This window comes from Corvus moneduloides, chromosome 2 (assembly GCF_009650955.1).
Source record: "Corvus moneduloides isolate bCorMon1 chromosome 2, bCorMon1.pri, whole genome shotgun sequence".
Classification (NCBI taxonomy): Eukaryota; Metazoa; Chordata; class Aves; order Passeriformes; family Corvidae; genus Corvus; species Corvus moneduloides.
In genome coordinates, this window is record NC_045477.1 from 15,464,212 (window position 1) to 15,489,161 (window position 24,950).

At 42.6% G+C, this 24,950-nt stretch overlaps 1 long non-coding RNA gene across 1 annotated transcript in view; it reads right to left on the reverse strand.

Moving 5' to 3' along the window:
- The window catches only part of LOC116438529, a 39,659-nt gene extending 22,568 nt beyond the window's left edge, over positions 1 to 17,091 (reverse strand). The window contains exon 1 of the long non-coding RNA XR_004237795.1: positions 16,520 to 17,091. This is a non-coding gene — a long non-coding RNA (uncharacterized LOC116438529). The remainder of the gene's footprint in view (positions 1 to 16,519) is intronic.
- Positions 17,092 to 24,950: the final 7,859 nt, after the last annotated feature.

The following is a 24,950-nucleotide window of genomic DNA, read 5'->3' on the forward strand; positions in this document are numbered from 1 at the left end:
AACGTGACCCCTCTCTACACCACCCTGTTAGGTGTTTCAATACCAGTAAGATCTCCCCTATGCCTTCTCTCCTCATGCACTTTGGTTTAATAAAAGCCTGTATCATCTTCAGTTGTTTCTTCTTGTCTTACTAAATGATTCTGCACATGCAGATTCTGCTCATGCAGAGTAATTTCACTTCTTTTGCAGTGGCATCACTGAAAATAAAGACACAATTTAGAACATAACAACTTTATCCTAGAGCACTGGGAGTGCTTCACATTGTGTGCACTCAATTTAACGAAACATGATGCTATTTATGCTGTTGGTAAGAAAGTAAAACGTTGCCATGGTTTGCCACTAGCCAAACACCAGGAACCCATGAAAGTTGCTCACTCACCCTCCGCTGCCACAGATGGGCAGAGGAGAGAAAAAATTAATGAAGGCTTCATGAGTTAAGGACTGGGAGAAAACATTCCAAGGGCAAAACAGGCTCAACTTAAAGGTACAAAGTGAATTTATTCCTAAGAGTATCAGAGAAGGATAATAAGAAGTAAAATAAGCCCTTAAAAACAATTTTTTCCCCCAACTCCTCCCTCCTTCCCACTGACAGTGCACGGAGACAGGGCGTGGGGGTTTTGGTCAACCAAACACCTGAGTTCTTCCGCTGCTCAGGGACAGGAGTCCTTCCCCTGCTAAGCCATGGGGTCCCTTCCCAGTGGGGACAGTTCTCTGTGAACTTCTCCAGCATGGTTCCAATCTCAAAAGCAGTAGTCCTCCCAAAACTGCTGCAACATGAATTCCTCCCATGGGCAAACAGTCCTCCCAAAACTGCTGTGGCATGGATCACTCTTCCATGGGGACAGGCTGCTCCAGCCTGGAAGCAGGGGCTCCCTCTCTCCCCGGGCTGCTGGTGGATCTCTGCATCTCCTGTGGAGCCCCATGGGCTGCAGGGGGACAACCTGCTTACACCATGGTCATCACCATGGCCTGCAGAGGAATCTCAGCTCCAGTGTCTGGAGCACCTCCTCCCCCTCCTCCTTCACTGACCTTGGTGTCTCCATGTTGTTCCCCTCACACGTTCTCACCACTTCCTCTGGCTAGAAAAAACTGCCCCACTTTGTTTTGGTTTTCTTCTTAAATACGTTATCACAGAGGCGTTACCAACCTCTCTAATTGGCCCAGCCTTGGCCAGCAGCATGTCCATCTTCAGACCCATCAGGGACTGGCTCTGCTGGACATGGTGAAAGCTTCTAGCAGCTTTTCACAGAAGGTCTGTGCCCCGCCCCACTAACAAAACCAGGCCTTGCAAAATCAACACAAATGTTTATTTAGTTTGAACACAAATGTTTGCATACATCTGTGCAGTAAAGTGTAATCTATTGTGTAAGGTGAGATAACTAGAAAATCCATGGAAGAGGATCCAAGGGTCTCAGGTTTAGCTTTGTTACAGAGAACCTTTGGCCAAAGCCAGATTATTTATTTGATTGAAGAAAAACTCTATTGATGACATTATGGAGATTTGGCTCAGTTAAATAAAGAATACTAGCAACTACTTTTTGTCAGGATTTTTTCAAGGAAATTAGCCTTGCGAAAATCTACTTTTTTGTCACTCTGGAAGCAGGAAGCAAATCTGCAATGATGCCAGATGGCAGGGAGCAGGGCAGTGACAGCAGGGGAAAGAGGCAAACATCAAGGACTGCAAGAGTGCCAGAGGAGGCAGAGATTGGCCATCCCAGAACAGCAGCCAATACAACTGGCACAGATTCTGCCACAAATGAACATCTCTCTCCCATCCAGTCCCACCTTGTTCTCTCCTTTCCCTCCACTAAACAGAGGTCTCAACTCTTATCCCTTCCCAACAGTCCATGAGACACAGTGCTTGTGGCAGGGCAAGATGACATGAGAAAAGGAGATATCTCATACCCCCGGGTAAAAGAAATACTAAATACCCAAGTACATATATTCTTTAGCACTACTGTACTACCTCTGGATTAAAAATAAATCATCCATTTGAGAGGGTTTTTTGTTATTGAGTAATAAAGTGATGCACAGAAAGACTGACCTCCCTGCTACTAAAAAGATTTCCTTTCCAAATATCTTTTTCTCTGGATTTCTGATTCTTAGTTGATATTTTTATACTGCTTTTAGATTTCAAAGTGTGCAGTGCTGAAAGACCATTTTAGCACTGACAGGTAAAACAAAAGATGATTGATGTGTTGTCCTCCCAAACAGTAAAAGACAGGTTGCTTTCCTGAGGTGCTACACTGTAAAATAAAGGTAGTTTTATTTCCCTCAGCTTGTTTGCTTCCAAGGAGAACCAGATTCCTAAGTAACCAGCAACCATCATCCCTCCTTGTCATCCAACAGTCAAATCACCAGCAACCATCCAGCCTTGCCCCTTGACTTGGGGAGGCAGCTTCTTTGTTCATACAGGTGTCATAAATGTACACCCAACAAGTTAATCTAATCCACTAACAGGAGATTAAGGAGGGGAAGAAGCCCTGAAACTCCTGCCACCATGCATTTATTTCATCTGTTTACTCACAGCAGTAGCTAAACAGAAAGGGCTGTTAGGGTTTGCCACACATAATATTTCCCTTCTCGAAGTGAGATGGAAACCTATAATTCTAAATAATGGGAGATTTTAATGGCATGAAGTCATGGATGAGTTAATTTGTTTATAAAAACAAGCTTATTTCCCCTCCAGTTCTAAAATATCAATCTGTTACTTTCTTCTTGAGATTGAAAATCTCCCATCCTGGATTGCATGCATCATTATGAGTTTCAATACCTCCTGTGTAAAGGTTTAGCCTTACAGCATGTGTATCTATAAATTAACATAAATTGCCATGTAGAAAGTCACTAAAGCAGTTGTTCTGCTTAGTTAAGATTGATAATTGGACTCTGAGCTATTCAGAAATTCATGAGTGAAGTATATTGAACTAATCCCAAACATTATACAAAGACCCAAAATCAAAATTCGACTTTTTCATGTTAACTATCACATATTTTGAATTAAACTGTTGTCACCTTTTCTAAAAATACCTATTACTGTGCTGAAAGAAATGTTAAGTCTTATTAGACTTTTCAGAAACTATATTTTTCAACAAAAAATGTATATCCTGTTTTAAAAGTAATTTTCAGTCTTGAAAAACAGGCACTGTTACCTTTTCCAACCATTCTTTTCCATTCAGAGAAGGCTCAACTCTTCTGTCTATGTAGAACAAAGTGCAATACTAGGTGTCATCTGGGAAATCACATCTACACAAAACCCTAACAAATAAACTTGTCTATAAGAAAGCATCTATGTTTTGACAGATAAAAAAATAATCTTGGAAAACTGATATCCTGGTTCATAACAATACCCATGGATATTCTACAGAGTATTCTGGTTTTCCCCTCAAAGTTTTAACTCACCTTTCTTTGCAGAAAAAGTATAATTTTTATTCATTCATATGACAATCTTGTGGTCTTGAACCTGGGATCTTGTACCTTGAACTTGGGATCAACCAAGATCGCACAAAGAGCAGAAGAGGTGAGGAATGTTTTTGCAAGATCACATATTTTGGAGTCTCTTGATACTGATGGAAATAGTTGAGTTAGCAAAGTGATTATTCAGGAAAAAGTCTCCAGGCTATTTACAAAAATTGCTGCTATGTCTGACCTATCACTATTTCATAAGATATTCCACAAAGTGACTTTTGAGCTCTGCTCTTCTTTTCTGCTTGTGAAAAATGCAGGATCTTCTTTTTGCTCCTTTCCTTGTATGCCAGAAGCAGCGAATATAAGAAGTGTGTGTTCACCTCTGAGAGTTCATGTCACTCAGGGAACTGGAGAACAGAAAAATTAACTAAGTGTCCTCAGAAAGCTGAACTGCTAAAACCCATATGAGAAACGAGAAAACCATCAATTGTTGGAGTCAAAGACAAATGTTATAATAGATGAGGACAATTAATGCATTCATTTTTCAAGGATCAGAATAATCGGAAGCTGCAGTTTCAGACAAGAAAACTGAGTGTTCTGCAAGTAAAGAGATGAAAAAAGTATATTATGAGAAAATAATGTATTTATAACATTGCAGTAGCATGACAGGAGACTTCAGGAGGCAGTACATCTATAAGTGGAGACAAAGCCAAATTATTTTTTTCTTATGCAATAATCTGATCTCTTTTAAGTCTTTCTTACGCACTTTGAGCTTTGAGATCCTGAGATTATCAACACTGAGTGTTCACAGTGCTTTCCTTATAGATCAGCTCTCTAAATGCGAGTTCCAGTCAGCTTGTTGACATTCTGCTCACTCCCTCCAGAAGAGAAAAAAAAACACCAGTCAAAGGAAACAGGAGTGAGGAGGAAACTAAATGGTATTACAGGAGCTGGCGGGATCCATTTCTACATGTTTTTATTAAAAACGTTTTGAACCAGTGTGCCTACAAACCAACCAACAAAAGATGGAGAAAGAGATAAGGCATTCTCTGATTTTTGCCCTTTTCTAAAGTCAGACACAGCAGAAGAAGTGAAAATTACACTCACCAACAAGGCTTTAAGGAAAGAAAGCAGAATATGTGTTTTGGTTTGCGGTTCTTTTTTGCTTAGTTGTTTTTCTCATTTTCTCACTGCATGTCAGTTGAGTAACACTTGTGTCTTGAGGTCTAGGACATTATGATCTAATACTTAGTAATGCTCTGTAACTTAAGATTGCTCTGGTTTTACAAATAGAATAAAAGATTTTACTGTACTTCACACTACTTAGGGTCGAAAACCAAGAAAAGATAAATACTTAAGCAGAACTCCCAGTCAATCAAGCCTTTTTTTTCACTCATCCAGCATTTGACTTGGGAGTCAGAAAGAGAGAGCTAGCAAGGTCTTGCACACAAGGAGCATTTAGGGTTTCCAGCAGTGTCAGAACCCTTTTCCAAGTGCAACTGCACCTCTGAGTGAGCTACTTGCTTCAAAATGTGTTATTGGGACTTAATAGTTGTACCTAATCTACATTCCTTCTCATAGCATATTTCAAAAGGGTGAATCTGCCTTGGAAAGAGGGCCGATTATTTTGAGAACAAACAGAATAAAAGGGGATGCTGTATCTTACTCATTCAGCACTCAAAATAAAGGTTTGATTTAGAATGCTGAGCCTTTTAGTATTTTCTCCAAAATGTGACCCTGTCTTTTCTGTCAATCTGCCAGATGCAGAGAAGAAAGAGATGATGAAACGTTTCAAAAATGACAGGTTTAAAGATTGTCAAGGCTGTCAAGAAAATATCAGTTTTCCACATGAAGGCAAACTATGCACAATAGCAGTATTATCAAGAATAAAGTTCAACCATAAAAACAGGAAGAAAATCAGAAGATCTGGGTTCAGAAACTATTCATTAATTTCTCCCAAAATCTTCCTCATTATGAGAAAAGGGACAACAAGACTCATGAAGGGGAAATAAACACAAACAGAAACCCTATTATGTAAGAAATGTGTACCAAAGCAATTCTTCCCAGAGGAAACAGCTTCATCACATAATTCAGCTAAATACAGATGATAATTTATCAGTATTGACATATATTGTGAAGAGAGCAAGAAAAATCAAACTTAGTGCTTTGGGACATAGAATGACATATTCCTCTGTTTCAGCATTGATTCTTTTCTGCCAAGTTTCAACCACTGTAAAAAAACTTTGAAAACAACAGTCATTTAGAAAAAGTAATTTAGCAAGAATGCAATGTACCACACTGCCTTTCCACTCTGAAACATGTTTTTCTGGTGCCGTGGTGCCTTGCCGGCTAGCACGCTGTCCCGGGCACTGGGCCATCTTCTGCTTGCTCTGAATGGGGGTGGATGGAGCTGACCGCGGTGCAGGAGGGCAGGCGAAGCTTCGGGTCAGGTTCGCCTTGCCCACCAGTAGCAAAGGTGCGAGAAGGAGGTAGGGAAAAGGCAGAGGGACTTCCTCCTAGTGGAAGGGGTTTATTAGGGAGTAAAATCCACAGAGAGAAGCCAAAGCTGCATGGCTTGCAGGCAATCTTGTACTCCCACGATCTGGGCATGGAAAACACACAGTAACCAATGGAACATCAGCCAGGGGGTGTTACCGAGGCAGGGAGAAGGAATTACAGCAAACGGGAGAAGGGGTAGGCAGGGAGGAATAACAAGGACCAATTAACAACCAAAGAACATAGAACTCTCTGGAAATACAACCAAATATGAGAAATAAGGGGAGGGGAGGGCTGCAGCCAATGGTAAGGCACGGATTTATGTATTTTTCACAGCTTTTTGAATGCTCAGGGCTTTTAGGCTGGGGCAGCATGAAACCAATGGACCTTTGGGTCCACTTGATCTGGCTGACCCTGGCTTTGGCCATGGTTCATCGCAACATTCTGGGAATTTATGAGTAAATAAGTTTAGTCATGGAAAGGGTAATTTTTTTATAATTATGTATTATTTGCTGAAGAACCAGTTTTAAAACTGTATTCTGTGAATTTTTTAAGTAGAAAAATAATGTCACAAATACTGAAGTGCCGCAGTGGTTTGTTCCAAGAGGAGACCAAAAGAACTTCTCTCCTATCTAATAAACTGTAGCCTGATAAGAGAGAGCACAATTCTCCATAAATGTACAAGGGAGGAAAACTAAAGTGTATGGACACTGGAAGCTAGTACTTTAAACCTCAGCAGAAGTTCAGGAAGAAAACAATCACTTTAATCTTATGTTATTATAACACTTAAAAGTATAGGGAGCCTTCCAAAGGACAAATACATTACTCTCTTTTCGGCAAAACTTAGTGGATTTAATGCCTATGATGCTTCTGGAAGGAAAAGACAGAATAATATGAGCCAAGAAAACCCTTACAACCTGTTTGGCAGTGCTGTTCTAAGAAATTTCATTTTGGGAGTGTAATACAATTTATTTTGACCCCAGAATTCTGGTCTCCCCAAAAAGTGTTTTTTCTATGTACCTACAGAGAATGGATTTTCCTCCATGTTCTCAAGCTGTACAATTTCTCCTTAAAAAAATAAAGTATTGAGACTGTGTCCTGGGGTGATGATAAAAGGTTGGGGGTTTTTTATTCCTTAACCATCTGCTTAATGCCCAAAGACAGTGTGTCTTTAAGATGGACCCGGGGGGCGGGGCTGGAGCCACAGACCCGAGTGTGGGTCGATTGAATGGTGAATGGCTCAGCCCAACAGTTGGGGGCTCCCCGGGACTCAGCGGGGCTCAGGAGGGAGTGCACGGGGAGCGCTGTGCTACTCTTTGGGGATTTTTTGTTCCAGCTAGCTGGAAAAAGGTTGTGTTGGGGTTTTTTTGTTCTTTTTTCCCTTCCCTCCTCCTTGCCTCGCTGCCTCCCTTCCCTTCTCTCCAGTCCAGAGAGCCTGCAGGGTGGCCCCAGCGGGCCCGCCGGGTGGCCCCAGCTGGTCTGAGCCCGTGTGTCTGTTCCCTCTCCGGGCATTTGTTGTATTTTGAGGGGTTTTTTCCAGTTCTACCCTGTTTTGTTTGATAATAAGCAATTTGTTTTGTTAATAAGCAATTTGGTTTTTTCCCACTTTCACTTGTTGTTACCAATTTGTCCCATTGGTGGAGGAAAAGGGGAGGCCCTTTTCCCTTTGGAGGAGGCACTCATTCTGGAGTGCTTCCTCCTAAAATTTTGTCTCCATAAACCGAGACATAAATTTGGTGCCCAACCAAGGCACCAAAGGGGCATGTGAAAGTGGAAAAAAAACCCCAACATTTTGGTTTGAATCACTTTGCATTGAGGTACAGCAGTAAGACATCACCGTGCTGTTTGATGGCATAATTCTTCTGTGGAACCTAGCCATAAGTACATGTCCACAGCTTTGGGCAGTCGGGTCCCTGGCTTACACTTTTTATAAGTCAGGAATAAGAATCAGGACTGCCATTTTGATATGCCTGATGTTAGTGATTTCTTGAAGTTTGGCTGAAGTAATGGAAACCACTGAGAATGTGTATGTTATGTTGTTTTTCCATTCTGGCCTTGGTAGTTTTCTTTTGGAATGTATTCGTATTACACCCAGTTTGTTAGGGGAAAAGCAGGGGCTGATAATTCCCATCCCTTCATCTCCTTCCCCTTCAGATCTGGCACATCACCTTTTGAGAGTGTCTAGTTTCCCCTGGATGTCAGAGATACCACTTTCTTATTACGTTATCTAGCAGGGTTCCTCTATGTAGTGTCCAGCTTGTCTAAAATAAGGGCTGAGATTTCCAGAGGAGTTGCACCAGTTGTGGAAAATCCTAAGTGGTGTGGGGTATGGGAGGACATAGGCCAGACCCTGAAGCAGTTTTCTGACTCAGTAGCATGGAACTTCCCCCCTGAACAAATTCAGAATCTAGCTGAGGTGGGGAAGTATCTAAGGGGAAATTGCAATAACAACACTGATGAAAAGAAAAAGCTCATTGCAATGTGCTGAGTCCTGGCTAATGCTTACCACACGCTGCTAGATACTGTAGGGCAGAAGATACAGCCAGAGGAGCAGGAGAATAAGCCCGCATACACCCCAATCACTCCAGCTGCAGCTAAAGCAGATGGGGAGCCTAAACCAATAACAATTGCCCCTTTCCAGAGAAAGAAACACAAAGCCAAATCCATTTGCCCAGTGGATGATGATGGGCAGCCAGGACCTTCACAGCCAGCAGAGGAATTGGAACCCGAAATCATTACCGAGTCCCTGTCCATAGAGAGCCTTCGTACCCTGAGGAAAGATTACACCCAACGGCCTGATGAAACTATATTAAGATGGTCTGAATCTGGGATGCTGCAGGCAATGGTACAATTCTGGATGGCACTGAAGCGAGGCATTTGGGATCCCTGTCATGTGATCTAAGTATTGACCAAGGGGGCCTGAAGCTTTCAGTCTCTGGACACGGCTCTTAAGAAGTGTGAAGGAAAGATACCTGTGCTGAGAAGACCTCCAGCTGCAGTTAAACCCCTGGAAGACCATGGAGCAAGGGATTCAATGCCTGAGAGAACTGGCAGTGATAGAGATCATATTCTCAGATGACCAAGCAATTAGCCCTGACATGGTAAAACGTACACCGGTGATGTGGCTGAAACTTGCATGACATGCGCCACCAGAATATGCCCCTGCTTTAGCAATGATGACGTGGAATGAGGGGGATGAGACAGAATGGACAAAACTCATCAGAAACTCAAGAAGGAGCTGAAAGAGTGCCTTCTCCAAATCACATCAGTGCAGACTGGAGGCCCTGTTACCAGAAGCAGACGTCCCACAGCTAGGGAGAGAGGTACACCCCAAGAGCTGAACTATGCTTTTTCCTGTGTGACAGTGGGGAAGACATGAGGAGGTGGGATGGAAAACCAACTTCTGTCCTGGCTGCAGGGGTGAGTGAATTGAAGGATGGTAATGCTCAGAGAGGGAGCTCCACCAGAAGGGAAGTAGCTCAAGTTTCAAATGATAACCAGGACTAGAGGGGCCCTGCCTCTAGCCAGGTAGAGGCCAGGGAAAATCATGTCTTTTGGACAGTGTGGGTTTGATGGCCTGGCACATCAGAACCACAGAAATATGAAGCTTTGGTTGACACGGGCGTGCAGTGCACCTTGATTCCATCGAGACATATGGGGGCAGAACAGGTTTCTATTTCTGGAGTAACAGGTGGATCGCAGCAGTTGACACTGCTTGAAGCTGACGTGAGCCTAACTGGAAAACAGTTGAAGAAATGTTCTATTGTGACTGACCCAGGGCCCCCATGTATTCTGGGCATAGACTTCCTTCGGAGTGGGTATTTCAAAGACCCAAAGGGACTCAGGTGGGTGCAGGGGCTCAGGACTTCTGAACAACGAATCAATATGATTTTGCAGAAGACATTTATTGTTTACATTACACTCTACTTATGCATTTTGCAGCTGCTGTACACGTGATCACTCATTACTTGATTGGTCCCTCTATTTTGTCCACACGTTCTGCACGCACTTTCCAGAAAACATGATTGGTTCTAGTCCAGTGCAGCACAGTTCTTCTTTATCTATTGTCTTGGTATTCTGCTTCTCAGTTTCTTCATTCCCGATTTAGCGCTGCTTACTTTTTGGTAACCTTGACGCATTCCTGAGGGCTCTGATAAGAATAACTGAAGATGGTTTGGCTGGGGCACACTGTCAGGGTTCACATACATTACAAAAAATTCCCCCTTTTTCTTTTTGCACCAGCCAAACCCTTTTTACTATGTTTTCCACCAAACAGATTGCCAATTTCATTATATATGGAATAACACAAAGCAATACAGTAATGGCTAACAGTAATTACAAAGCTCCCTTCACAATTCTTACATCCGTGCCCATGTGCCAATAACAAAAACCTAGAGCAGTTCTATTCTGCAACGTATTGTGTCTAATACTATCTACATCAGTAAATATCTGATTTAACTGTTTGACTGTCTAATATCTCAACTTACTAAGCACAGCCAGAGCTTGAGCAGTAGTGATACCTAAAATAAAAAAAAACAATGTTTATTTATCAGTAGTATTAGGGATCACAGTGTCCTTCTCAAGACAAGGGCGAATCCATTTCGCTGGTATCCATCAGGGTCCTTTATCTGTAATCGCACAAGCATAATCCCTTCCTCCCATTAATAACTCCACAGGTCTTTCCCATGACCCTGACATAGAATTTTTAAAACAAACTGTTAGTCGGTGCTGTATCAATTCAGAATCTTGCTGCAATGTTGGGGAAGATGAAACAGAAAAGCATTGTAAATATGATTGCCTGACAAAAGATTTTGGGAATATGAAAACTACAGGCAACATCGAAATGAAAGCCACTTTTGAAATACCAAGTCTTAGTTACTGAACAACTAGAAAACAATGGTATGGCCAACTGAAGTAATCCCCTCTTGATGGAACAATACCCTCTGCTTGCAAGCGGTCCAAGGGTCAGAGCAGACCCTACTAGCTCAGCAGAAGGGGTCCAAAGAGTAGTTTTTAGAAGTTAAGATGTAACACTCTATGGTAATATAAGAACTCTTATAGGCTGTATGTAAATGCTATAGGATTTGTATCTTGTATTAGATTGGTTAGTGACAATTAGAATATTCAGTACAGAAGATGATTTATTGTATTGTAACCAGGACTTCAGACACTTCGATTCCTTACCACACTTCATTCCTTTCCTTCCTTACTTCCACTCTTGCTCTTACACCCTCTCTCTCTCTCTCACCCACTTACTCTCTCCTGCTTGCTCTCTTGGGCCTGCTCAGAGCTGAGTCTACCAGCTCTGAGCAGTGCCCCAGTACCCACGCCCTTTACAATAAACCGACTGTGTCCCAAGACCTGCCTATAGAGATCTCTCGTCTCCATCCGTCTCCGTCTACGTCCGGCCGTCCCGACTGGACCCTGAACACGTAACCTACACTGCAAACCTGAGTAATGTGTTAACACTGGTGGATCACTGCAAGTACCTACTAATGATTCATAACATAAACTGCTTTCAGTACTCTGTCCTGCGGGCTCAGCCCATCTTCTCCTTTTTTTTTTTTTTTGTGATAACAACTGTGTCCCTTACTATAAACGTGAAGGCAACAGAAAAGCAAGAAAATACATGTAATGAAACAATAAACCTACACCCAGCAAAAAAGGCAAAGTCAGACGTGTAATCAGTATCACACGACAAAAGGATAGTGCCTTTGAACAATACACTTTCAATTGCCTACACACTGGACCATCACCCAGAGTCTGCCGTAGCTGGTGAACCCTGTTTGAGGACCTGGAGGACCTTCCCAGACAAGGCCTCCAAGTTTACCTCAAAAGGGGTCCAGCTTCTATACATCTGTAGCGGGTTTGGTTGCTAACCCATGACAACATCCCAATCAGCAAGTCAAAGTGACTCAATTACATTTTTTGTACAGAAACACCTGGGTCTGTTGGCATGCTTCCCAACCAGGTAGGGCCAGGGCTTGGCCAGAGCCAAGGCCTTAACTGGAAGGGTTCCCCTAATATATCCTACAAAAAAGCCTGTATTAATAGCAGTTGGGAAAGTCTCCTGAAAAGATATATGTCTTACAGATAGCTACACAACAGTATGTGAAAGTTTGTAAAGCAGTTGACTTTGTCATTTATCCTTAGCTAAGCAGTCAATAGTACCCTAAACAAACTGCAAACAACTAAAGAAATGCACATGGTAACATCAAATAACATCTTCTGGCTAATGCCTGTTACGAAAGTCGGTGAATTCATGCTATTATATTAAGAGCATAAGACATCTACATTAACTTATTCTAAGAAATCAAGAGTATACTTCTCTACGCATGTAAGATAATAAGGCAAAGCACTGAACAGCTTACAATCAACAATATCCATAACTTGCAATTATTACTTATCCTTCTCTGCAACCTATGAAAGATAAAACAGCAAAGATCGTCATGAATAATCATCTTAATTGAGCAATGCAGAACATTCATACCTGTAGAATTTACAATGAATTTAAGGATCTAACAAGCCAAATCCTCACGTATTTTTACAACTTATTACCTTATTTTCATAAACAGTCGCTTACCAATCCTTTATCATAATTGTTTCAATCTGTCCCTTCCTATCTCTGTAGCAAAAGAACTGTATCATTCAATTTAAATGAGCATATTTCAACAGAAGCTAAATTCCACTCAAAATAAATGTTACTCAAAAGTAACAGAAAGTAAACTGAACAGAACTTAAAGTTAACATCACTGAAACTGAACAGAAATTAACCTTAATATAACTTAAATTTACAAGACTTTTAAAATCACAAAACTTAAACTGAACATACTTAGACTTGGCTTTGCTTAAACTTAACACTTTAAACTAACAGCACTTTAAATCTAACAGAATATCAAATTAACAGAACTTAAACTTGACATGACTTAAATTTAACAAGTAAACTTAGCAGAACTTAGCCTTAGCATCATTTAAACTATACAAACTTGCACTTAGCAAAACTTAATATTAGCAGCACTTAAATTTAACAAAACTAAAGTCAAAGTGGAGAGTGTTCCTTTAAAGGTGTCAAATACAGCAGAATATAACTCATCTTGATTTCATCAGTGCAAGAAAGCTACCAAAAATCTTATAACATATCAGTTAAAAAACAATAAGCAAGCAGACAACTGACTTGTGAATGAAATAACAGCAACATGAATTTACTATAGAGATCATAATGGTATGGCAAATACGTTGCAATTTGACATAATTCAGCTGTGGGAATAGCTCATGGTAACAAGAAACATTACTGAAAACCACCGTTCACAGTCAGGACTGGGATAAACAGAACTGCCCAATCAAAATTTATAAAGAAATAACATTTATTATGCGACGATCGAGAAAAGCATCTCCGAGCCCGGGGTCGGAGCTGGGTGAACAGGCATAGATCTGATCTCTATCGCACCAGACCTCCCATGTTCACAAATGCTGCTTCGGCTGGTTCCTTCTTATACAGTTTTTGGGCAGAGTCCGAATTAATTCTATTCTTCTCGTAATTTTAGCATATTCATGAAGTTTTCTTGTCCCGGAGTTGGGCTGCACAAAGCCTTTCCTGGGTCTGATGAATTGTCCATCCTGGGTGATGAGTTGGCCATTTCTGGTGATGGAAGGGCCATCTCTGATGATGGATGGGCCATATCTGGTTCCTGGAACAGTTATTTTTAGTTCCCGGAATGCCGATTTCTTATCAGATGAGATGTAGATATCAGAGTGTGGTGATCAAGTCGTCATGGTGCAAATGTCCCGGTGATAAGATCCAACCACCTAGGTGGAATCCTCACTTATTGTGAGAGAAGTTCTTTTAGTGTTGTGAAATTTTTCTCTCAGCCAGGCTGGTGGAGGGATTTTGAAACTCTGTCTCTACATGGTCTGATTACATTCTAGTTTTATACATAATAGCACGAATTACATACTTTATTTATAACAGGACCTTTTTGAGTATAAGCACAATTTTGCAGGATCTTCCAATCTGCAGCTGTACTCAAAAAAAACCAAAACCAACATTGTATGTCTTTCAGTATTTTTCTGGTATAACCATAAATTTGTTAGGATCTTTTAAGATGCAGTTTATAAGGCACAGCACAGTTATTAAATCTCTGGCAATTTCTCAGATGTGCCGAAAAATATCGTGAATGTGCTCAAGGTGTTAACAAGCTGTGAGTTAGAACTTAGTGGCAACCTTTCCCACACCACGAACACGGGAAGGGAAAGGAGGAGCAGGGCGGAAGCAGGAAGCTGGACTCTCTTCCTCTTCAGGTGGAACAAATGCCCTGCAACTCAGTTCTCATTCATAAAAAAGGCACTTTGAAAAAGTATGCAGGAATGGAGCTGCGTAGCTCTGAATGGGTCCCCTGGGTCCCCCCGCACGGGGCGGGTGCCCGAGCGTGTGGCGTGTGCCAGGGCTTGCCTGTCTCTCCCCACTGCCCTCTTCAGCTTGGTGATACATAGTGACAGAGGTGGCAAGATAGGTCTTTTGTGATTGTCAGTATGGTAGATTTGACCTTGGGCTACTAAAGGTAAAGGTAGAATACTGAGGACATAGTTGTATAATGCTGCTCTGAGTTTTGCACATGAAACTCTGTTAGGTCAGTGAGCATATAAAAATGACACGTGTATATAAGCAGCTACAAAGCCATGATTCCAGATGATTCCAAAGGAGTATGCTACTGTTTACTCCACTGTTTGCCTGTTTCCATAAAATAGAGAGTATCAAAAATTTCAGCTATTGAGCAGGTAACACATACTCAGAAAGGAAGGCTGTTTGTAAAGCAGTGTCACTCTCAGTCATTTTTCCAGTCCATCACAGCACTTGAGCTGTTTTGATATGAAATCTAATTTCAACTTATAAGTGGCAAGGAAGAACAACTACACTTGAGCCACTATATAGCTGTACTTATTAGAAAAACTGTTACATGTTTGTCCATAATGAAATATCCACAAAAAAATAAAATATCAGAGCCGGTACAGGACCGTCCAGCCATAAATTACTTTTGAGATAACAGTAATGAGGGCGTGAGGAAAGGAATGCTTGATTGATGAATGGCTAGAACCTAACACCGGCCTCACCCAGCAACCCTTGTAAATCATGCAATGTGTTAACATCAGGTTTTAGAGCTAATTGCTATTTTCAAGGAAGATTCTACCATACTTTCTGAGAGGCCACATAACGATAAGTAATGCTCTGAGGGCACCAAGAAAGTAAAATGCTTTTCCCAGTATACAAGTTTCTAACAGAGCAAAAATTCGGTATTAAGTCAATCCAGTCAGACTTTCAAGTCAAAATTATCAAAAAGGCAGTATACATTTTACATGACAAGTTGTACCAATCATACAATAAGCATTTCTGTTGAAGAAGTTCAAACCTTGCTAAGCAGCCTCAAAGCAAAGAATTATGTAATGCTACTGGCATGCAAAAAACCAGTATATCCACACCACTTAGCCTTGAATCTCTCCAATAAACAATCCTGTCAGAATTTACACCTTGATGAAAATAAAAGTTACTTTTAACAAAAGCTAAAAATGTTCCTGAACCGCGGTCAGGACTTTCTTTTTTCTGCTCAGGACTTTGAGCTGGGGGGTCAGTCATTCTTTGCATTCCCCGGGTCTGGTCTAGCTTTTACCCTGGCTGGAATTTCCTGGCATCCCCTTCTCGCTCCCGCGGTTTCCCCCCCTTCTCTGTTCCCCAAACTGTTTCCTCGGCAGGAGTTACACGGCGGACAGACCCCTCATCGGGGCCACCCCACCCCGGGGAGCCGGGCCTCGCAATCTTGCCAACACGGTCCGAAAACTCAGCACCCGACACACAGATTTAGCAGTTGATTCAGTATTCTTTCTCCCCTCTGCCATCAGCAGTGGTTTTTGTTTCTCTCTTTCTTGCTCCTGCTGCTTATGCTCTTCAAAGCAGCTCAACCCCGTCATTTGCATTTGAATCCCCGCTTTGGCTAATCAGCGATGGGGGTAGCAGGGATACACACACGCCCCCCCCCCCCCCCCCCCCCCCATGCTAATGTTAACTCTTTGGGGGACACCATGGGACACCTCCTAGGCAGTTCTTGTGGTCGTGGAAAGGGTACCTCATCCACCTCCATTTTTTCTGGATCTGGCGTGGGCTGCAGAGCCTGTAACTCCATCTCCGGGGTTGCAGAAGGTAGGGACGGTATAACTGGGTCTACTCCCCCCAAAGAATTCTTGTGCGTACGTTGGAAAGGCAGCCGCGGGACTGCCTGGCTCTAGACAGGCTCCTGCCCCTGCCGCTGCCGTTTTTTCTGCCTCTATTTGCCTTAGCGCCGTTACTATTAACTCCCATAGCATACTAAGCCCCTTAGTCTCTTTTAATCCACCACTTATGGCATCCCAAAGAGCCATTCCCAGCCTTTCCCACTCAAGAGTGCTGAGAACTCTTGTTTCCTGTGTGTGGCAAAAAATCCTCTCTCTCATCCCCATCTTAACAGTCTTTTCAAGACCTCTAGGTCATACTTAATATCTCTCTCGAAGAGAATATGCTGGAGGACCCTGAATGTGGCCTGTTCTTCTTTTGACAGTCCCTTTCCCATCCTCCAGCCCCCTGGTCACTCACCTCTTCGGGTGCACCCGCTGCAGCATACATCTTCCAGAGTTCTTTTCCCAGGAGCTTTCTTCAGCTCCCCTAACTCCAACAGACCCATCCTCCGACTCCCCCCGCTGCGGTCCAGCTGCGGCAGACTGACCAGGGCCTCCCACCTTTCACTCCACAGAGTCCCCTTCAGAATCCAAAGGGTCCAATCTGCTTCATTATCACAGCATTTATTGCGTCAGGGTCACCAGCATGCGGGAGCTCAGGACTTCTGAACAACGAATCAATATGATTTTGCAGAAGACTTACTAGACTTACACTCTACTTATGCATTTTGCAGCTGCTGTACACGTGATCACTCATTACTTGATTGGTCCCTCTATTTTGTCCACACGTTCTGCACGCACTTTCCAGAAAACGATTGGTTCTAGTCCAGTGCAGCACAGTTCTTCTTTATCTATTTCTTGCTGTCTTGGTATTCTGCTTCTCAGTTTCTTCATTCCCAATTTAGCGCTGCTTACTTTTTGGTAACCTTGACGCATTCCTGAGGGCTCTGATAACTGAAGATGCTTTGGCTGGGGCACACTGTCAGGGTTCACATACACTACAACAGGTGGGCCTTTGGAATAGCTGCTGTGGAGGCAGAGGGCATTAGGCAATTGAACACCTTGCCTGGGCTGACCAAGAATCCTTCTGTAGTTGGGCTTCTGAAGGTAGAAGAGCAGCGAGTGCCAATTGCCACCTCAACAGTGCATCGCTGGCAGTACCGAACAAATCGAGATGCTCTGATCCCCATCCACAAGATGATTTCTGAGCTAGAGAGCCAAGGGGTGGTCAGCAAGACCCACTCACCCTTCAACAGCCCCATTTGGCCTGTGCGCAAGTCAGAAGGGGAACAGAGATTGACTGTGGACTATCATGGCTTGAATGAAGTAACTCCGCCATTGAGCATTGCTGTGCTGGACATGTTGGAGCTCCAGTATGAGCTGGAGTCCAAAGCAACAAAGTGGTACACCACTATTGACATTGCTAATGCATTTTTCTCCATTACTCTGGCAGCAGAGTGCAGGCCTCAGTTTGCGTTCACCTGGAGGGGTGTGCAATACACCTGGAACCGACTGCCCCAGGGGTGGAAGCACAGTCTCACCATCTGCCATGGACTGATCCAGGCTGCACTAGAAAAGGGTGGGGCTCCAGAACATCTGCAGTACATTGATGACATCATTGTGTGGGGGAACACCGCAGCAGAGGTGTTTGAGACAGGTGAGAAGATCATCCAGATTCTCCTGGAAGCTGGTTTTGCCATCAAAAAGAACAAAGTCAAGGGATTTGCCCAAGAGATCCAATTCCTAGCTATATATATATATGTGTGTTTAAAGCTGAAATGTATTAATGTGGGCATTGAGCAGACAGTATGGAATAAGGGGTGGAATGTCCTGGGGTGATGTTATAAGGTTGGTTTTTTGGGGTTTTTTTTATTCCTTAACCATCTGCTTTAATGCCTAAGGACAAGGTGTCTTTAAGATGGACCCGGGGGGTGGGACCGGAGCCACAGACCCAGGTGCGGGTTGCTTGAACACTGAATGTCTTGGCCCAACAGCTGGGGGGCTCCCGGGGCTCGGCGGGGCTCGGGAGGGAGTGTGCGGGGAGCACTGTGCTACTCTTTGGGGATTTTTTTGTTCCAGATAGCTGGAAAAAGGTTGCGTTGGGGCTTTTTGTTCTTTTTTCCCCTTCCCTCCCCCTTGCCTCACTGCCTCCCTTCCCTCCTCTCCGGTGCGGGGAGCCTGCAGGGTGGCCCCAGCAGGCCCGCGGGATGGCCCTGGCTGGTCTGAGCCCGTGTGTCTGTTCCCTCTCCGGGCATTTGTTGTATTTTGAGGGGTTTTTTTCCTGTTCTACCCTGTTTTGTTTGGTATTATTAAGCAGTTTGGTTTTTTCCCACTTTCACTTGTTGTTACCAATTTGTCCCATTGGTGGAGGAAAAGGGGAGGCCCTTTTCCCTTTGGAGAAGGCGCTCATTCTGGAGTGCTTCCTCCTAAAATTTTGTCTCTAAAAACCAAGACAGACAGCTTGGGGTTAAAGTATAGGGGTACAGATCCTTTAAACAATTCTTTAATTCCCAATAACAAAACTCATCTGAGATGAGGTGAAAGATGAATTTCCCACTTGTGTTCCTAAGGAATTTTGAATGCTTCTTTAAATTTGCATTACTTTTTCCTAAAAAAAAAAGTAAACATAATAAAATAAACCAAAGTAATTCCTTCCCTTTCTTACATATCGTGGTAACCAAAAACTACTGGTTTTTTCCCACGCACATTTTAAACGCTACAAAAAAGTCTTTGTCAGTAGTTTGATTTACAGACAGATTTACAAACTATCTGTGCATGCTGTATTAAAGAATTAAAATTTCTGGCAAAAATATTTAAATTTCTGTGCAGACAACCTTGGTCAAGCTACAAATGAGGTTTCAGGGTTTTCCTAAATATGTTTTCTGAACCCAAATTTCTGTCGTTCTTTTAATAACCAATAGTAACAAAAGTATTTTTTTCTTTCATTAAATTATTAAAAATCTGCTAGGGCTAATGTTGATGAAGATTTTCCCATATTATTTTAGGATATATACTAAGATCAAGCTCCTATGCATCCCCAACCTCCTTGCCAGCATGGCAGTACAAAAAGCAGAAAAGCTGTTGGATATGTGCAATCCCTGCTCAGCAATAACAAAAACACCTCTGTATTATCAACCCTGTGTTCAGCACAAATCCAAAATACAGCTCCACACCAACCTCTGTGAAGAAAATCAACTCTGCCACAACCAAAACCAGCACAATCAACATGCACATTTGTTAAAACACCTGCTACTTCAATAAAACAACATTTTCTTGATTGCAGCTCACTATTCCCTTTTCTAGTAATATTCAGTTGCTTTTCTGTCAGATATTATTCATGATCAATCTTAATCCAGAAATAGGAAACTCATAGGGGAAAGTTGTAACTGTGGATATTACATTTTCCCTCCCTTTCATTCCTCCATTATCAGAAAATATAAAAGACCTATATTTTTTATGTGGACATTTATTTCAACAGACTAAGATAGTATCCATGACTTTGCTCTAAACTTGACTTGATTTACAGATTTTTCATATATATATAGATAGATAGATAGATAGATAAGATTTATGTAAAAGCATGCATGTTGTGCAAATATATTCACGGAGAGAGCTATAACAAAGCAGCAGAACTCCTTTTAAATATCTGAATTCTGCAACTGCATTTGGCGAAGTAGATATAAGTTACAGTCAGCACAAACCACTTTTATTTCACAAGGCATGTCATATCCTCAATTCAACTATTCTTTCATGAGTTGTTTTATTGTGCCTATGGTACATAATACAGCCCATTCCAGTTTCACATTAAGTAGGCAATATACAACAAGCTCAACCAAATTATTAGCTCTCATAAAAGAAATCATGAATGACATCTGTCTTTATATATCCCATTATATTACTAAAAATGCAAATTAAGAACATTAAACATCATAAATTTCCATTGTACAGAAATCATTATATACTCTCCCAAAGAAAGTAAATACTAGGAGCTGTTTGCACTTTAACTGATTCAATATTTGCAGAAATATCTGTTGTGTAATTTTAGCATCGTTCTGGATGCACTTCAGGATTTAACAGAGCAGGCTGTTCTTCCTTCTGTGCAACTGCTGATATAATATGACCACTGTTACATTTTTTACTGCTGTACGCTGATTTAAATTTCTTTAATAAGCTTTAAAAATGGGCATTTCATTGAATGTACCACACTATGAATTTACACTTGATGAGACAGAGTATAAATATAGAAATCATAATAACTGGCTTTCCAAAAACATCAGCTGTGTAATCCTGTCTAGATACCTGCTGTCATGATACACATAGTTTCAGACTTGCAAAAATGCAGCAAAATGGTGAAAGAATTACAGGTGTAGAACACTACTTATTCCATAAGACATCCTCTTCCATGTGAGGGGGGTGATAAAATAGACAGTAGGGGTTAGAGCCTTGTCTTGGGGTGATTTTATGGTTAGTCTATTTCCTGATAATGTTCTTTATGCCCAAAAATGGTTGCTGTATCTTTAAGGTGGGTCTAGGGGAGGGGGGAGCCTTGGGGCTCTTTGGCAGGCTTTTTCAAAGCCTCACTCCCCAGGTGTCCGGCATGCTGTGTGGTCTGGGGTTTGGTGGTTTTTTGGGGTTTTTTTGCTTGGCTACCTTGGGTTTTTTTGTTAGCCCAGGCAGAAGGGTTTTTTCTTTCTGTGGACTTGGAGAGGCTGCAGCAGCAGTCCTTCAGCAGCTTTTTGAAGTGAAGTGCACGGTTTGGTTTTAGTCTGAGATCAGAAACCAGTGGGAAAGGCAAGGGGCTGCTCCCTTTAGGCCGCATGTCTCGGAAAAAAGTTGAGCCAGCGAAAGAAAGCCCAACTGCTTCATCTGCTGTGAAGAGGGGACCAATGCTAGAGATTCACCAGGTTCACATCTGTGTGCCTGAACTGCTGCTTGAATCTACTGTAAGGTGGTTTTTTGTTTGTTTGTTTTTCCTTGAAAACCCATTTTCTCCCCACCACATGGCAAACCATTGCCGTCTTTTTATTTTCCCTTGCATTTTGGATTTTTGTTCCCATGTGTGTTTGTGCATGGAGGGATAAGGTCTGACAGTTCAATATTTATTTACCTTTTCCCATGCCATGTGGGCACGCTGTTGGTCAATAAACAGTTGTTTGGGTTTTTTTTCACTTTCATCTACTAGTATTCATTTCTTATTGACAGAAAGGGATTGTTTGAACTTTCTTTTTAGAGGAAACACTCATTCCAGAGTGTTTTTCTCCTAAACTTGTCTCTAAACACCTATGAAATCAGTTAAAGGTGTGAAGAAATAAAGGCAGAACATCTCAGCCAGGAAAAATATAATTAGAGAGTGTGGAAGGTATCTTTTCAGCTTTATACTGGCTAGCCTTAGAAAGCCTTTATACCGGTAATGCCTTAGAAAGCCTCGAGCAGCCTAGAGAGGTAGCATGGGTGATCTAGCACTTTAGTAGCTCTAAAATCGGTACCTGTATCAGCTGCAAAGCAAATACCATCAGCAGAAGCAAAGAGGGAGAAATAGAGATCCCTGTTCACTCAATTTCCTGCAGTTAGAAGCTTTTAAATGAGACAGACAACAAGAGATGTTCACAGGAAGGTAGCTGAGCCAAGAGAGGACGGGGCCTCCCTCGATCGTCTCTTTTATTAGAAGGGGAAAGGGGAGGACTGGGGGCGGACCCGGGGTGACCGGCCAATCAGACACTGCTAAAGAGTTTGAGTTACATTTGGTTTTGCCCGCGCTTAGAACAAACGAGCTCGGAGCACATGGCAGGAGCAAGTGTCTTTGGGAGGAGGAGGGGAAGCTCAGAACAGGCAGCAACAAGAGAGTAATATTGTTTAGAAAGCCTTGTATCACAATCTGGTATCACATTACTACCTTGACCTTGCTAGTGCCTTCATATCCACCAAAGAGCAGCCAGGATTGTTTTACTGGGAGAAGAAAGAAGAGTCTGGGTGAGACTGTGGCAATTATTTCCCCTGCAGAAAGCTATTGACTGACCTGACAGCGTGGTTCACGTTTTTGAGGTCCCCATTTCATAATCACACTAATGCAAATGAAGGAGGTCATAAGCTACTCATAATGCCACAGACCTAAAAATATGAAGAGAGAACTTTGTATGCTTCTCTGGAGCACCTGCTTTTAAGTCCACCCATGTAGCTGAACTTATCAGAGAATCATAGAAGGGTTTGAATTGGAAGAGACCTTAGAAACAATCCAGTTTCAACCCCCTTGTCATGTGCAGGGACACCTTTCACTAGACCAGGTTGCTTAGAGCCCCATCCAGCCTGGTCTTGGACATTTCCAGTGATGGGATATTCACAGCTTCTCTGGGGCAACTTGGTCCAGCACCTCACCACCCTCACAGGGAAGAATTTCTTCCTCATATCCAATCTAAACCTGTCCTCTTTCAGTTTGAAGCCATTCTCCCTTGTCCTGTCACTCCAGACCCTTGTGAATAATCTCTCTCCATGTTTCTTGTAGGCTCCCTTCAGGTACTGGAAGGCTGCAATTAGGTCACCCCAAAGCATTCTCTTTTCCAGGTTCAACAATCCTAGTCCTCTCAGCCTTTCCTCATAGCAGAGGTGCTCCATCCTCCGAACATCCTGGTGCCTCCTCTGGACTGGCTCCAGCAGGTCCATGTCCTTCCTGTGCTGGGACCCCAGAGCTGGATGCAGCACTGCAGGTGGGGTCTCAGCAGAGTGGGACAGAGGGGCAGAATCCCCTCCCTGCCCTGCTGCCCACGGGGCTTTGGATGCAGCCCAGCACACAGGGGGTTTCTGGGCAGCCAGCACACATTTCTTGTTTCCTGCACTACAAAGCCTCTCATCCACCTCCCCCCTTCACCCTGCATCTCCCCATACACCTGCCAAGCAGAGGATGTGATGGTTTCTTTTAATTAAATCCGTTTGAGGAAGTCTTAAGAACATGGTGATATCTGCTCCACCTCCAGATCAGGATCATCACAGAGCTGAGTGATTAGCATGAAAACAGAAGCTGTTTGTGGTTTTCAGCATAATTAACAAGATTTCAGAATTCAGAAATTCCAACCATAGTAGTAAAAATGCTTATTATTTTTAAAAAACACACAACTAGGTCTACAGTGAGTGGATCATGTAATCAGCTGGCTCTATTCTAGCTTAAAAGTACAATACAATCCCATGAAAATTTTAATCAAAAATATTAATGCTAAAAAAAAAACCCCATCAGCCAGCAGAGCCACCCTATAAATCAAGCTCCATTCAAAATTGCTTAGTTAAACGACCTTCAAGGATAATCTCTCCACCATTCCTCTCTTTATCGTCCTGGACAAATGATTGAAATAGCAATGATTTTTATGTAACCACACTTCAGAATCACATCAGACTTGTGTTCTTTCTCCCAATTAAGGCATTACAAATTATTAATGATGTAAAATGTCTGGTGCATTATATGATTCAACAATCCATTTTGCAAAGTATTAAAATGAGTAAGAAAACTTACAGTAAAATTTAATTCTTTAGATATATTTTACTGTGAAATGTTACACAAATTATCCTGTATGATCCTCCTGTATTAGAAGTTTGGGGTTTCACTCTCGTGGTGGGTTGCCAGCTGCATGGTAGATATATTTTGAAGAGTTAAAACTGATTTGAGATGCCTCCATGCTAAGGCACATGTGAACCATTTATTTGAAAAAGATATCATTTTCAAATCTTTGAATGTAAAGAATCAGACTCAGAATATATTTCAACTTCAGCCTTGTCATAGGTTAGCAAGCATAGTCCCGGAAGGGACGTCCTTGCTAAGGGGTGCTTACAGTTTCCTCTGGGAACTGATAGAACCTATCAGCTGGCCAGTTTGAATATGGACGATTCTCTAAGCCACTTAAAGTTGTGATCACCTCTGTGATCCACATTTAAGAATAGGCAAACTCCCCCTCCAAGCTCTCTCTCGTTTCCGGCGCTGGGACAGGTGGCTGCGGGCCCCGTGTGGGGGCCAGCGGGCCCGGCCAGGCCCTGCTTGGGCCAGGCCGGGCCGGGCCACGGCCATCCTGAAGCCATGGACCTGTTCCAGCCATGGAACCACCCCCCACTGCCTTGCTGTGGGCAGCCGGAGCGGCTCGGCTCTCCCCCCTCTCCACTGCGATAAGAAAGATTCAACATTCCAGCTGCAAAGCTGCAAGGCCGAGGTGAGATTAACCCTTTTTATTGCTGTGAAGAGCTGAAAACCTGAGGGAAGAGAGAGAGGAGATGCTTAAAGCTGAAATTCTGTTGTGAAGCTATGATATATCAGAGTATCCTGTTGTAATTTCATGAAGATATGGGGGGTGGAGTGTTCAACTCGTGAGCAGAAGCACCTGCGCTGAGATAGGCAGATGCTGACGCAGCTGTAATTTCATGAGAAGTTTGGACAGGGAGAGATGAACCAGATGAGGACTTTTGCTCCAAACGGGAAAGGAGAAAACCTCAGTCCGTAGAGATGAACCAGATGAGGACTTTTGCTCCAGATGGGAAAGGAGAAAACCTCAGTTCCTAGAGATGCTCCCAGAGATAGTCCTAAAGATGAAGATGATGAAGACCCTTTGCTCCCAGGGAAGGAGAAGGGCCTCTGTTTTTGTTTCTGAACGGCTCAACCTTAAAATTGTACCCCAAAAAACTTCAAGAGTGGACCCTCGAAAGCAGTTGCGGGAAAAGCTGCAAGTCGGGGGGGAAAGGACTCACACGCAGGCAGAGAGACTCCTCTTCCTAAATGGACTGAACAATATTTGGAAGTGGGCGGCTGTCTCGTTGTGATAATGTTTTCATAGCATGAGCAAGAAGAGACTTCTCTTTCTAAATGGACTGAACAAGGT